The 15,834-nt window shown below is 50.4% G+C and overlaps 1 protein-coding gene across 4 annotated transcripts in view; it reads right to left on the bottom strand.

The window, feature by feature from the left end:
- LOC126568872 (Krueppel homolog 1-like) overlaps window positions 1-15,145 on the bottom strand; it is a 21,591-nt gene extending 6,446 nt beyond the window's left edge. The window contains exons 1-2 of one of the 4 annotated variants that reach the window (XM_050225541.1): window positions 15,025-15,145; window positions 13,613-14,096 (exon numbers count right to left, since the gene is read on the bottom strand). The gene's annotated coding sequence lies outside the window, so the exon portion shown is untranslated. Of the gene's footprint in view, window positions 1-2,783; window positions 2,849-13,612; window positions 14,204-15,024 lie in introns of those variants that run through there. The other 3 variants (XM_050225540.1, XM_050225542.1, XM_050225543.1) reach the window with 3 other exon arrangements.
- Between the last annotated feature and the right edge of the window lie 689 nt (window positions 15,146-15,834).

Raw genomic sequence — 15,834 nt, 5'->3', positions numbered from 1 at the left:
AGCTTAACATATTTTAATGTTCAAAGAATCCAGAAACCAATCTGTGTCTTAATTGATTATTTGGTTAAGCAACACTAGATTATCTTTTTGTTTCATCTATACAGAAAAAATAGCGAGATACAAATAGCTTCCGCTAGCATAATCCAAAAAGATTTATCTTTTTGAAAACCCGAATTAAGTTATCCAGACACAAACCTGAAAGTAATGCTCGTGTAAACCACATCAATTAGAATTCTTGCGAATAAAATTACAACATTTAAGCATTCATTTCATTCATTCAATATCATGGTGAATATGGTGCTATACAATAAGATCATCCGAAAACACTTTTTCTCCATCTTCCAAAGTACCAAAGTACCAACAAGCGAATGTGACAATCGCCGCGGAATCACGCATCAACAGGAAAAGGCATCAAAACGTACGTCCCCCGTCCCCTCTTGTGGCCTACAAAAAGTGGAAGTATCACACAAAAAAAAGTAGTGAAGAAGCAAAAGGATCGCACAGCTCCATGATCAGCAAACCGTGGGGAGGTTCCGCGTTCCGCCGTTCCATGTGACCTTCCGATTCCCCCGGCGGCTCGGAGTCGAAAGCACCGGCCGGAGGCTTCTTCCTTCCCCTATCGGCCATCAGACCATCGACTATCGGCGACACGTGTAGCCACTTAACTGACCGGGGTAAGCGATTTCATTGTTCCGGTTGATTTATTGCAACGACACTGATGCTGATACGACACAAAGAGAAGGAGAGGGAGGGAGTGAGGGGGAGACCAAGAACAAAGACCAAAAAAAAAACCAAAACGCGAATGCATCGCGAGTATCAGATCGCGAAAAATTGCGTGGTTTTGGTTGGGGGTCAACACTGATCAGTGAGCGCGCGCGTGTGCGGTTTGGTGGTTAATTCCACTGATTCCGCTCGTAAATGTCCACCGCCCCTTCACTGACGCGCATTCGACGTTGATGATGGATTGTATCGGTGCTGGTTGGCTTAACAGCAGCGGCGCCAGCAACACCAAAGTTCGCTTGAGAGTCCTTCAGCATTTTAGGATTTGAGGGAGGGTGCGCGAGTGTGTTATCAGAAGAGATTCCTTGCGCGTATGTGTACCTCTGCTTGGGGGGCCTTAGGGGTTTCGTTCGTGTTGCGTCCGGTCTTCGGTCGGTCGAGTGTTCGGGGGGGACCGCGAAAGAACCCCACAACTCGGCGACGAACCCCCGCCGATCAAACCGCGAACGAACGACGACGACGACGACCGGCACCGAAAACGAAATCGAAGCCGAACGCGAAGTCGGAGACACGAGCTGGCACGCGCGTCGTGCCAAGAGGATCTCGTCCACTTCGGGACCAGAAAAGCGGAACTTTTTCAAGCGACAGAAGTCCATAAAATATGCTACGATTTGATTAGCGTATGCTCATTAATCGATCGATGTGTTTCTGTTTTTCTCTGCTACTTTAGCTGTTAGTGCAAGATAGCTACCATTTATCATTAAAAAAGGAGCGTAAAAAAGTTTATTTTACATCAATCTTTGACTTCTGCTTCTGAAATCTACTGTCGAAATTTCTATCGACACTTTATCCTTGTTAGCTGCCGATTTAACGCACCACAAGTCTACTATTAGGTTCTTATATGTTCAGAAATATTTCTCCTGAAACTGGTCACGAGAATAGAATGCCTGTTGCATGAAAATAATAGATTCAAAACGAATTAAATCTGTTTTTTCTGTGTGCAACTTGACTTGAGCGAAACTTGAAGGACTGCAAAGTGTCATAAATGATAGTATCGGGAATAGATAAAATAGATCACTTTTGGATTGACGAATTGTGATCCAAATATTATCGCTCTCTTCTTCTCTTCCACCAGCACACATAAGGCAGTGTACAAATTGTGTTTATCTAAGCATAAATCATATTCACACCATCTTCGTAATCACCTTGATCAAAATTATAAATTCCAATGCCTAATCTTGCCAAAAAACAAATGCTTTAGTGTATCCAACGATCCATCAACGATCCGGATGTTTAAAATGGAAATTGAAGCAGCGCAACCCCTGATGAGCAGCCGGATGAGACACACGGAAGAAACAACAACGTTCGGTGTGTTTGCGAAATGGCCTCGAACTACTATTGTCATACACCGAGCAGCGCAACCAGGCCTGGTGTTATGCCACAATACGAACGAATGGCCTCGATCGATATCATCGCCAGCCACCGGTCCAAGATTGGACAAGTCCTCACACACCACCTGGACCTGGCGCTGCTGGCAGGATGGAGAGTGAATGGACATCAGCACCTTTGCTATGATCTGACAACCGATCAACCGATCAACCCGTGGACGTAGGGGTGTAATGGAGTGTTTATACATCGAATCATGTTACGCACAAATCACGCACAAAACACACAACGCGCGCGTGCTAGTTAGTATTTGGCTTCGCGATCAAGATAGTGGCCCCTGCCACTCGGTTTCACGTTCACGCGTTGGCACACTCTTTCCGATTATCCTTGAACGCCAAGAAACCTAATACCTTCCCTGCCATTAGATATGGCAAGATCTCAATCTGGAGTGCCGTGCCTTGTGTACGTTTTTTGGCGGCCAACAGCCGAGCGTGCTCGCGCGCCAGGTAATTTGAAACCGTTCAATTCGCCCAATTTGTTGTCACCCCCACAGCCCCAACCCAAATCAACCTGTTCTCTCTCCCTAGCACTCTCTCGGCCAGCTGGTTGTTTCAAATTGTTGTCCGACAATTTGGAACACCACGAATGGGGATCGATGAGATGTCCGAGTGTATTACCTTCCGCCGGAACCTCCTTGATTTCGGTGCCGGATTTGGAGAGTATATCCTTGATCCAACCGGGCCGTGCCCAAAGATCCGCACTTTCGGCGGCAAGCGCTGAAGCAGCGGCCACCGCAGCAAGCGCCACCTTTGACGCACCGCCGTCCGTGCCTTTCTTCATCTGGTTTGAGGCGTTTTTTTCTGCTCTCTGGAACTCGATCTGAACCTTCTCGTGGGGCGGATACACTCACTCAATTCGAAATTTTCATTCTGCGACCATCTTTGGGTCACAACACGTTTTTTTTTCTTCTCGACAGACACCGAGAAACAGACTAGAACACAAATCAATGGCACAAACTGCTTCTACTCCTTCTATTCCTGTTGCTGCTGCTGCTTTATCTCATTTGCTTTCTGCACACCCGCAACACACACATTTCCTGCACTATGATCCTTCAGGAAAAGACTCTCTTAACATCCTTTCTTTCCGTTTAAAAATCCCTCAAATCACCGAGAGAAATTAACGCACGCAAAACTTAGGAGGTTCGTGTCCTATGCCCCCGATCAACTCGTTTCCCTTTTTTCCAACACCAAACGGTGGCGGCACTTCAAACACACAAGCGCTATGATTCTATGAAGCGTTTTTGTGTGCGATGCTTCGCGTCACGATGAGCGTTTCCGATGGACTGACTGACGGTCGCGAGTCCGGGGAAACGGCCCCGACAACCACGACGACAACCGCCGTTCGAGAGGGGGAGTTTGTTGGTTTATGTTCGGTGTTCGTGGTCCCAGGCCGAAGAAAAACATCGCCACTCAACAGCAGTTCGTGTTGCGTTCGGCATCGTCGCCGTCCGCACGAAGCAACCAGAGGGAAGAGATAGAAGATGCGTGTGCGCGAAGATGAACGTGAGGGCGCGCGCGCGCGCCACGCCACGCCACGCCACACCATGCCACTCCACCAGATTTCCTTCTTCGCGGGGTCGCACGCCGGCTCTTTCTCTCTTTTTGTTGCCCAAAAGAAACCAGTTTTTCCTTCCTCTTCTTCTTCTTCTCCTGTTGGTGCTAGGAATGCTTTGAACTCTGTGTGTGCTGGGTGATAACTCGCCCATCATCAGCAAAGAGATAACCATTCACACAAAACACACAGCGCGCCTGGGGTTTAGACATTTGATACGCATTCCGATTCCGGTTTTTTTTCGTATTACGATTCCTTTCAATAGTTTCAGCCTTTTTGCGTTAGGTCAGGGAACCCTAAAGTGCGTCAAAAAGACGCTAGAAAGAGGGGCAACTTGCTGTAAGGTGAGGGCTAGCCAAAATTCCCCGCGAAACAAAAGACGTCAATGCGCAGAACGATTAATCTCGGTGGTGCTGGTAACCTCTAGAGGCCTCTAGAGAGCAACGACTATTCTCGTAATTCCCTTCCAGACGTACCAGAATCCGTACCAGGGCGCTAGATTCCCTCTTCCAGACACGAAATGCCTCAGCGACCACCCATGTGTACGCCTTTGACGTGTTCGCAAATCGCCAAGATTGTCCAACCAACCAGCTGCGTCCAATTAGCGTGCGAATCGGAGTGTTGCTCGGTATCAGCAAGCCAGACAGCAGCACCATCATCAAGGCCTTCCGGTATGAAGTGTGTGCATGATAAGAGACAAAAGTGGAAGGCGGAGCAGCAGCAGCAGCAGCAGCAGGCTGCCAGCTCCTTGGAAAGCGACCACGAACGGTCACAGGGACACACATGATCGGTTGCTGCTGCTGCTGCTGCTGCTGCTGCTGCTACAGCACCACTCTCCCTAGAACCGATAAGAAGATGGCTAATTAAAAACCTTTTTATAAAACTCCTACGACTCTTCATCTCCTTCACGCTCGATTCGGCGACAAGGCGCAGCTTGTTGTTATGTCTATGCAGTGTTACGTGTGAAGTAATTTGTTGTACTTTCTGCTTCGATTGCATCCTGATCTAATACCAAATAGGAAGAGAACGGCGACGACGACGACGACGACGGGGACGGGGATGGAGCAAAGACAATCTTGGTGGTGCTGGCCAAGTTACAAGTCGGCACCTGCCACTCAAAGTGTGAAGATGACCTTGGGAAGAGAGTTCCGTTGTCGGGCGAAGATGAAGGAAGGTGTCGGCGGGCGCAAGTGTCAAAGGCCACACTGTACGCTACGCCACGTGCCCAGCTCAACACACATTTGCGAACGCTCCCAAACACAAATACGGACACATCGGGCGAACGCGGAACACGTTGGCGCAATTAGCAAACATTAGAGGGGCGTTAATATAGTGATGGAGCGTCGCTATCAGAAGCCCCCCCCCCCCCCCCCCCCCCGGAGGTCAGAAGGACGATAGAGACGATCGCCGCATGTCGCTCTGATAGTGTAAGGGCGCCACAGCCGGCGCGTAGATGTTTACGTCGTCGAAACACCGATCCGCTGATGCCCGCTCTATGCCGGAATTTTGGAAATTTCTAAACTAACGCCGCACCACCATCGCCAGAAGAGATAAGACCGTCACTCAATTAACGGGTGCGCGCGCGACCAATAAATTAGACCTAGGAGCAACCAGCACGAGCACCAGGGCATTATTTGGAATGTTTTTCCCTCAACTAACTCGAACCCGCTCGGTTCTTGCTGCAAGAAATGGGCCACTATCATCACGAAATGGTCCGAAGAAGCGAGATTAGAAGCGGTTGTGTTGTGCTTTCCTAATTGCTAGCGACACCATCGAGCGCTGTACTTGAGCTCATTTGTGCCACACATGCAGCACCACAACTGGTTGGAGCTCCGGAAGAGATAGTTCCGGTCACTAGCGCACCAGAGCGCACAAGATTTGCCAACTAATCATAACGCCCCAGGCACGGCTCTCTAAATGAAAAAAAAAGAAACATAGACACACGCGCCCCAGAGCTGATCTTTCACATCCTCGGAATGATTTATGGACTCGGATCGAGCGCGTGCCGCTTTTCGCGTGGCTCAAGGTTCGTCTAAGCCCGCCTCACAGGCATTGGCATCCCCACCCCACCTTCATCTTAAGGCAGCTCACGTTGAATGCATAGCGAATCCATCGATTGGACAGTCTGCTTCTTGCTGCTTGCTGCTGCTACTACTACTACTACTAGGTGCTGCCTCTTTGGGAGGGAGAAACGATCGAATTTAACGATCGACGACGATTAGCTACAACGACAGCAGCAGCAACAGCAGCCGAGGAAGAGGCCACGAAGCAGAAAATGGCAGAGGCATGAGAAACAACCTATGTATCTCTCCGCCTTCTTTTTCGCGATGCTGGCGCGCATATGCGAAACCTGTTGGCACAGAAGAAAGCTTCTCTTATATGGTTTGCCTGGCTGGTTGTCTGGCGTGCGATCGTCATAGAGAACCACCGATCGTGATCGATCGCCAATCGCACCCGATCGAATGGATCATTAGCGAGGCTGAACAGAGGTGATGATGGCGCAAGTGCGAAGCAATGAGCACAACACAATATGCTCACGGTTCAATGTTGGTTCGCGGATTTGGTGATCGCAAACGTAGCTCCTCTTCTTGACACTAATAATGGCGGCCATCACCTCCTGGGGGTGAGGTGCTAGATAATTGTGTATTGTGGCCGCAATTGTTGGGCGCACGCGCCGCATCGTGCATAATACGCTCCGAGAGACGGCAAGACGTTTCTTATCACGACCCTCGACAACAGAGCGAGCAATGGCAAGGTGTAACACCTCCAGTATTTTTTCCAGTTCTCGCGCGTGTGCTGACGAGCACATGGAACGTTCGACATCCCAGATAGGATGGTGACCCATTACCTAATAGGAACCCTTATCCTCCCTCTCCCTCGCTGTTATCAGGAGGTGTTTCGTCGTTTTTGTGCAGAAATTTGGTTGTTTTTTTGGGTTATTTTTATCAACCACTCGCCCCTTCTCTCCCCGCACCACCCTTCCCCATGGTATGCTGTCCGTCAGCCGTCAGGTTTAGGGTAGGTTTTGGGCGACTCAGTTTATTGCGCAGATTTGACCTGCATCGCAAGGAGATACAAGCTTATCTTGGGACTTTTGATTGATCTGACAAAAAAGCAAACAAAAGTAGCTTCAAGGTTGACTCGGACAGTCGGCCAACCATGCGCGTGGTGAGTTATAAAAAAAAGAGGTACTTAAGATTCAATTGATGTTCTTGGTCGGTGCGGATCTTCCGCATTGCGTGCTATTAATTTTGTTTTTTTATTCTCCAAAGCTCAAGAGATTGTTATTCGCTTACTTGACATAAAAGGTCAATCCAAGTCGCATGAATATCGGCAAAAAATCCCTCCGCAATTGGATGAAATGTGTATTTGGATAAGGATTCAACTTTTGTATCATTGATTAATTAAGAAATTCAAATATAATCGTATCGTATCGAATTAAAACAAGCTACTCATCAGTAACATGCGCATTATTATGGAGAAAAAAACTCTAACTGGATTTCAATACCCAAGGTCAAACTAATATAAGCATACACTATTACACGAATTATCAAAAAATAACCCACGAAACAATGTAGCTAATTGTGGAACTGGATCAAAAAGACCTCGAATCTAATCTTTTTGTCGTTTAAATTGAATTTCTTTAAAAAATTTAGTGCGAGATAGATGCCACCTGACCAAAAGACATTTATTTCGCTATTTATGCCAACTTTCATCGCGATAGCTTAACAGATTAGCGAGAAAACTCGCTTTTAACACCGTTCTGGTACATTTTGACCTCGGTTTTTGAACGCACACCGCGCCAGCTTAGTGCTTTCGAATTGCGTCCAGAGCATTCCCGAGGCAAGGGGCTTCCCTTTACCCCTAGGAGAGCCCCGGGATTTTTGTTTTTAAGGTTTCCTTCCCCGCTCGAGGGGGGATGAATATCCCAAACACCTAACCCGGGGAGGGGGGGGGATGCTGATGAGCGAAGGGGTACCAACGATCACGATGGCGATCCTGGCGGCCAACCTGCTGCTCCTGCGCGGGCTCTGTGGTGCGTCGCTTAACGATTAGCGTGCGATCGAACAGGTTTTTCCCGTCCCCAAAGACAGGGAGGACAACGAGAGGGCGGCCTCTCTATTCCTTTCTATTGGCCGCCCGTCTGGCGTAAAACCAAAAAACTAAACTTGAGGAAGAAGAAAAGAAAAGGTAAAACAGAAAAAAAACCCAAAATCGCGAACCACAAAAAAATGAAACAGAAGAAGAAAAAAAAGAGTAAAATAAAGCAAACACATTTGCAGAGAACAAGACAAAACAATAGAAACGTTGTAGCGGTGGCCAGCGGGTTGAAAACCCTCGGCCAGGAGGAGAGAGAGGGTGTTATGTTGTGCCGTGCCTCGACCTCGGCCCCGGCGAATCCCGAACGCGAGCCGAACCGAACCGGCTTCGGGTCTTCGTTCGGGCATCGGCTTCGGGTGCGCGCGTTCGGCCCCGAAAAGGGGTGGAGGCAGCCACAAAACAAAGAAACCAACCAACGAGGAAAGGCGGGGGGTGGTAGGGGGAGGTTTGAAGGGTGGAGAGGAGTTGGACAGGCGCGCGCTCGTGAAATGTTGTGCCGTACCTCCACGTGCAAACTGAAAATGATCGAAGCGCCGCCGCCGTCGTCGTCGCGAAGAGGGCGAAGAACGCGCAGAGAGAGAAGGGTGCGGGTGCGGGTGCGGGCGGGCGCGGGGGGCAAGAGAGCAGCGCTCGAGCGCACACACAGTCGAACGGACGCACAAACAGCACCACACACATGGCGCAGTTCATGGAGGACCGCGCTGACTTGATAGTGAGAGGGAGATTGTGGGGCAGCCATCCAGCCACAACGCGCGTTGTTCTCGATTTTTGGCGTGTTGCTGCCCCCCTCTGCCCCCCCCCCCCACCACCACCGTGTCGCCACCGCCAGACGATGATAATGCTTCTCAATTTGTGCAAAGTCCCCCACTAGTCTGCTCGCCCTCCCTTCCCTTCCCTTCGTTTCTAGTGCTGATAGGCCAGCAAAGCGGCTTGCGACGCACAGCACCACACAGCAGATTGCAATTCGGGAACACCGATAGGAAGGTCGTGGCAGCGGCGACGGTGGCGACGGCATCGGCGGCGTTACACTTTTACGCAACTCCCTCCCCGGAGCACTGTTCGCTGTTGTGCCCAAAAACAGACCAAGGGTTATCATTAGATTAACATTTAGTAAACGACGACGTTTTTGGACGGGAAAATGAAGGTTATCGGAATGTCTTTCGCTGCAGATCAATCGATCGATCGACAACGGCCGTTAATGAATGCTTTTGGCTGTGGCCGCGACCTGGAGCAACCCCTTCAAAAGACGAACGAGTCAACGAACTCCGCTGCTGCTTAGATGCTTTTCTCGCCACCGTTGTTCCATTTCTGTTTCCCAAAAAAAAAAAGATGGATTTTCATTGTCAGCGCACGCCGGCACGCACGCACGCACGCACGTCGCCGTCAAGCGAAGCAGGCGGCGACCATCGACCCAACCTAGCACAACGGTCGGCCGGTTGCGTGAAGTAGGCTTTGCGCGATTTGGACCACCCCTGCCCGCGACCTACCACCACCCCATGTGCTTGACGTGGTTTTGGATTTCTTGTTCTTCTCACCGTACCGTATTCGGTCCACCCTCCTCTCCACCATCCCACAGGTCACGATCTTTCTCCTTGTCGCTCGCTCGCTCTGTCTCTCTATGTCTCTCTCTACTTGTTTGCTTTTCTCTTTACATATTTTATGAAGGCATCAGAGGGGGTTTTATTTTTACGGGGAGAGAGGAACGAAACGACGCAAAAGAAGTCGCGGAAACATTGGCGGAAATGACAACGCTTCTCCTTCTTCTCTCCTCTTTCTACATCTCTTCCTTCCCCCCAAAAAAAAGCAGCAGCATAAGAACGATTCTACTGCGCCGCTACAGGCGTGCGTCATTCCATTTCATTCTGCCTTCTCGCAAACATTCATCATCATGATTCGATTTTGGAACGGTGAGAAGAATGATGAGAACGGATGCAAAGCACGCAGAGACCTAGCAACAGAGCAAACGCACGGCCTACCACCACCCAGTCAAACATTAGTCTGCTGCTCTCATCATCATCATCATCATCATCGTCATCGCGGCGTCGAGTGCCTGCCACCATACCGTGAACTGACCAATCCTAACGGCCTCTCGGAGGGCAAAACACATCGCGTGGCCATTACACACGCAGCAGTAGCATAAGCAAGGAGCAAAGGGGCAACAAACAAAGCAGGCAAAGGCCCATAGAAAGCTATATATTTTTCCGGCGACGGTCGATAGACCAGCAGCAGGCCATGGGGAAAGGGAGCGCCGGGATGCCGCCGAGATGCCGACGAGACGCAGGAGCCGTTCCTGAACCTTACCTAAGCCTACCATGCTTAGGGGCGTTATGTATGTCGATGCTGTGTGTGCAAAGGAGCACCATCTCATCCGGCTGGCAGGCTGGCTGGCCGGACGATATATTACATCCCCCTGGTGTGTGTGCCAATCGAGATCGATGCGCTCTCTCTCTCTCTTGCTCTCTCCGTGTATGCGTGAAGATGTGCCAAAGAGGTAGGTGGAGGTCCCAAAAATTGCCAAAAACCTTCTCTTCGCCAAAAACCGGTTTGGCCGTAGCATGCTGATGTTACTGAAGATCCCCCCTAGCAGAAGAGACGCACACGCAAATGCTCTCTCTCTCGCTCTCGTTCTCTCTCTTGTTTTTCGGCGACATTTAACCGCCCAACGCAACCCGTCCCGCGCCCAGCTTTGACTGACCTCCACACCGCGTTAAATGTAAAAGATGTACGTTTTGTGTGTGCGTTTCTGTCGCGAATGTATGCGTTGGGGAAAAAGGCCCACCGGCAGTAGATCCCCGCTCTTTTTTGGAACTTTCAGCCTCCTCCCCTCTTGATTCATCCCCTTTTTCGGTCCACGCTTTTATGCTGCCCGCCAACCAGCCAGCCAGCCAGCCAGTGCTTTCTCTAACCACAACCACACACAACAGCAAACGCGTTGTGTACAAGGGGTAGGCGACGCTTTTATATGCTGCTGGCGACCAAGAAGAGGGAACCACACGACCCAAGCCTACTACTCGGTCGTTTGAATCGATTTGCTTCCTTCCTGGTACGCACTGCTGGCTGCGTACGTTCAACGCATTCTGTAACGCATCTTCTGTGCTCAAGAAGAGCTCTTTCTCTCTCTCTTTCTCTGTATGAAAAGATCCTGGTGAATTGAAGATGCATCTGATGCATATCTAATTAGCAAGGGAAAATAATGTCAAGAAGAAAATTTCAAATAAGAAGAGCATCGCGAGCGCAATTAGCACTCGAAGCCGCTTTAAAGCGCGTGCCCACGACAGATCCAACCAAAAGGCACACTAGTGGTGGGAGCGGAGCAAGCGCACTACTCAGCCCGTTGGTTGGTGGCCTTCTCCTGGAAGCTATCCCTTTAGTGGCTGCATCCCATTTGTGCTGCAGTTTGTTGGTGCAGTTGTTCGTCACTGCACCATCCCACTTTCTGCTGTGAGCACGACGACGACGACGAGAAGCCCAACTACGGCCACTTTTGTGGCGTACTACCACCACCAACAGCAAACTATCGCTGCTGCTATCGCGAGGCCACCGCTGCCAATTGGTGCAGCAGGCAGACTGGCAAGGTGCATCATCCAGCGACTGCGCGCAAATGGCTTTTCGCTCACACTGCTGCACTGCAAATGCATCTTCTTCGTTTGTTTTCTTCGCGTTCTTCGGTATCCGTTGGCTAGGAGTAGATGCAAATGCAACTGCACTCCACCCCTCTGGACAAGTGATTTCAATGCAGCAGAACGGGGAAAGCAGTCAAAGGATATACTGGATGCAAATCATAGTAGCCTACTCGTTCAAGAGCGTATCCATTTTTGCACCGAGAAACCGTTGCCGTGCGTTAGACGATGATGTTGTCGGTAGTAGTAGGCCTCTAATACCGGAAGCATGCAAGCGGCAGAGCAGGAAGGCAGACAGGCAGCAGCACCAACAACAACGACAACATCTCGCGCGTTGATCGGTGGCGGTTCTCATTTTTTTCCGCAGAGAGATAGGTCACGGTAGGCCCGAACGGTGAAACCGACCGACCAACCAACCAACCGACCGACCGACACAGGCCCGACCGGAATATATATGCTCTTGTACACCGCGCACCCTCTCTCTCTCTCTGCCGCGCTCCCTCACGCCGGGATTCCCGTGACTTGCGCGTATGTTTGCGCGCTAATGAAAGCGAGATAGGCCGTGGTCGTCGTCGTTGGTCGTAGTAGTCGTAGTAGTCAGCGACGACAACACCATCAACTCATCTCATCATTGCGCAAGCCATCGCCGCGCTGCTATCGGTAACGGCGACGGTGTGTATAGAGCCGCCTGAGATTGTATTACTGATGCTGATGCGCTCCTGTAGTAGCTCTTCTTGGGGTACGAAAGCTCTCTGGCTGTGAAAGGTGTTCCTGCCATGCCGGGATGCCTACCTGTGTGCGTAGAGGAGTGTGTGCAGCTTCTGCCGTTGTTGGGGTATGACGTTTGATCATGCGCCCTAGAGCACACCAGCAGTAGTAGCACCAGCAGCAACTTCATATACACTCGTGAACGATGCTTTGTTTCCGATTCGGCCGGTCCGATTCGGAGGATGCTCTGCCACCCACATTCTACACACCCAGAAGGCCTACCAAAGGGTTGGGGTAAAGAGGAGCTTTTTCGGTGGAGCGAACCGTCGTGTTTTCTGGCGGATCGGGACTTCTTCCTGCGTTTGGTGTCGTGTGGTGGACGCGCGCACACGCATACGCACAGCAGTGGTGGATTGTGATAAAAAAAGGTCTTTCCTCGTGCGTAAACGATGAGTGGTTCTTTTGCTTCGAGCTTTTGTAAACAAATTTCATGGAAATTAAAAAATTCCGGTTACATAATTGGCGCATGAGGTGCAGGTGGTACAATATTTCTGCAAATATTTCAAATACAATTTTCAATTGTTTAAATGTTTAATAAGATTCCCTGAATTAGGATAATGTAGATGAAAACTTCCTCCCTAAGGAGGGACATCGAATTTGTAAATTAAATGAGCATGTTCCTTGGCCATTTTCCGATTCCCAAATAAATACAATTCTCTGTCCAAAAAATGCCTCGCCTAATATTTCCAGCCCTTCTAACGGTGTGGCATCATCGTCATGTGCACCCTGTGCGGCGGCGGCCATCGATTTTCAAGGTTAACGTGAAGAAGACACCGGCGTCAGTAGTACGAATACGCGAAAACCTCGCTCCCCATCAGAGTGTGCGTGCCCAAAAGTGAGAGCGGTAGATAGAGCCGGCCGACAAGCGAAAGCGAGAGAGACCGATTTTATGTGCAATTCTACCCCTTTCCTCTGCACCGCTGACCTCTAGAGACACCCCAGTCACAACCCCCGAGTGAGAGAACATGGTTTTCTGTGTGTCCAAAAGACCAAATTTAGCATTATCACATCTTGCATCACTTTCGCTCGCTGGTAGGCCAGGGCCAGGCCTGGGACTCCGGACTCTAATTTGATAGCAAATGGTTCCTCGTCTTTCGCTCGCTTTATCCATGATAATGATGAACAGAAAATGTGGTTTTACATTCTGGCAGTGAAAAGTTGGCGTTAGAGGGATGGTTGCTGCAATATGCATGCTGCTGCCCATCCCATCCTTCAAACCATTTCAAGGTTAACGTCGCAATAACGAAGGCAGCGGAGCGACGAAGGAGAGTGTCATAAGATGTGCGTCGCGGGCAATGTGCTAGCAAAGTTTTGAATTTTCCAACCACCCCAAAGAGAGCCTTTTTCCTTCGGGAATTTAAGGAACCATCTTCTCAGAAAATGTTGCAAAATCGAATGCCACTTACCACTTTCGTCTTGTCGTAGGTTACTTGGACCGTGGGGCCTATTGCTGTTGCTGCTCCTGTTGATTTTACTATAGCGAACGGTTTGCTTGCTGTTGCTGGCGATCACAGGCAATCAATCTGCCGCATCAGCAAGTGTGGCTGGGCGAGATTGTTTTGATTAGCACACTCGCTGGGATTCACTTTCTGGAGATTTCACAAACGGGACTCTTCTCTTCCTGCCCGTTGGTGCACTGCGCCTCGACAACTCGCTTGCTGCTGTTGCTGCTGGATGCATCAACGAACTAGTGTGAGGCTTGGCACATGATGGCTCGTTGTGTTGCTACGATTTGCACTCGCGTAACGCACCACCGGAAGGGCGAACATAGCAAGTCACCCGCCCCGTTTCCTTCTGTTCAAACCAATGCACACCACACACAAACACCCACAAACACACGATTTCCACCACCTCTTACTCTTGCTGATTACTTCGGTATGCTGCTTGCTGCTGGAAAGGATTCAAATAGACCCGTTACCGTTAACAATCCAGCTGGTGAACATCCGCCACGCGCGTCCGCCGAGTAACGGATCCGGATGGATGATCAAGCCAAGGCAAGGCGTTTCCGTGGATTGAGATGTCGATGGTTGCTAGAATAGTGTCGCGATTGCATTCTGATTCGTGCTACGTCAAGCGCATCGCGCATCGTCGACTACCACCAAAAACACACACCTCCTAGGATCGATTAGCGTTCATTTGCCAACGCCAACAACACTTGCCTGACCAAACGATTGCCAAGCGACAACAACGCAGGCGACGACGTCAACAAAATCGCGACCACCGTGTGCTGACGATGTGGCTTTGGGCTACTACACAACGACCTAACGGGGGACGACCCGGGCGGGAGAGAAAGAGTGGGACGTCGTTGATCGACGTCCGAGATCGTCCGCGGCGCACACTAGCGTCGTTTCAATGTATTTAGATGATCGGCGCCCGTCAGTGGCGCACACCAATCATTGAATCATTGATGATGAACCACACCAGCCGCGAAGCAGCACACACTCATACACCGGTCGCCACCGCCACGCACGTCGTCGTCCACACTAGATTCACTATTGACCTAGGCTTGGTCGGCTTGTTGGCCGATCGGTCGATGTAAAGGGCTCAAAGGGAACAGGGGGGTAACAGTGAAGGGTTGCGGAGGCGAGATAAGTTAGCAGTTCAACAGCCTCTCAGTCCCACGCCCTCCACCGGGCAGCACTACTAGAAGGCCACACACTCGCGTTACTACGGAAACTTAGAAGCGGCGAGCACCATCAAATCGTTAACACTAGCAGCGAAATTCTTCGCGGAAGATGCCACTTGCAGTAACATAAAACACTGATCATCACACAATAAGGAGAGCCGAGAAGATGGTTGTTTTCACCAACGAGCTCACCTTCACTTTTCACTGGAGGATGTCCATTGAAAGGGCTTGCAGATGAAAATCACTTTTCGGAACAACAACGAACTCCCGGCGTGGACGACGCACACTTTTCGGTCGAGCCCGTGCCGTGGTCTTCGCTAGAATGATAAATTTTGCGCTCACACACTGGCGCGTTGCTCTCGCGCCGGCTCGCTCACTCACACGCTCACTCGTATGCTACGCTTGCTCGCTCGCTCGCTCGCTCGCACATTCGGCGCCCTTCGCGCTTCCTCACGCAACGAGGAGTGCGATCTGCTCGTGCTGCGGCCGAATTTTCCCGTTTTGCACAATTTGTGCAGAAAACCCAGCAGGCGCTGGTGTTGCCGCTTTCTCCGCTTCTGCCTCTGCTGCACGGAGCTGGTCATTTCATCTTGATAGTGGCCTAGGTCCCAAAAACCAGCGCCACGCAGCCATGGCTTTCGAGAACGTTCGCTCCAACATCCGGGAAGGTGGCGAAGGGGGCCACGGTATGGTTTAAGAAGCAAGACCGCCCCTTCGACGGCGTTCTGAGAGGTGAATCAATCGATACTCGAAAAGACGACGAAGAAGAAGGTGTCATTTAGTGTAGGCAAACAAAAAGAAAGCATGAAGAAGAAAAGCGGTTCCCAAACCTAACACCACCATCGTGGATTCGTAATTTCCGAGTAGGCCTACTTCCTGGACGGCGGCGGAAATGTCAAAAAATCGGCCGTTCGGCCGTGCGCGAGGTTATGCCTGCCTGCCTGCCTGCCTGCATCCCCTTCTCCCAACCCCTTTGTTGTAGCTGCCGACCATTGATTCGAC

The sequence above is a fragment of the Anopheles aquasalis genome, chromosome 2 (genome assembly GCF_943734665.1).
Source record: "Anopheles aquasalis chromosome 2, idAnoAquaMG_Q_19, whole genome shotgun sequence".
NCBI classification, from domain to species: Eukaryota; Metazoa; Arthropoda; class Insecta; order Diptera; family Culicidae; genus Anopheles; species Anopheles aquasalis.
Note: the sequence above shows the minus strand (reverse complement) of the source record. Positions and strands in the feature narration are given on the sequence as shown.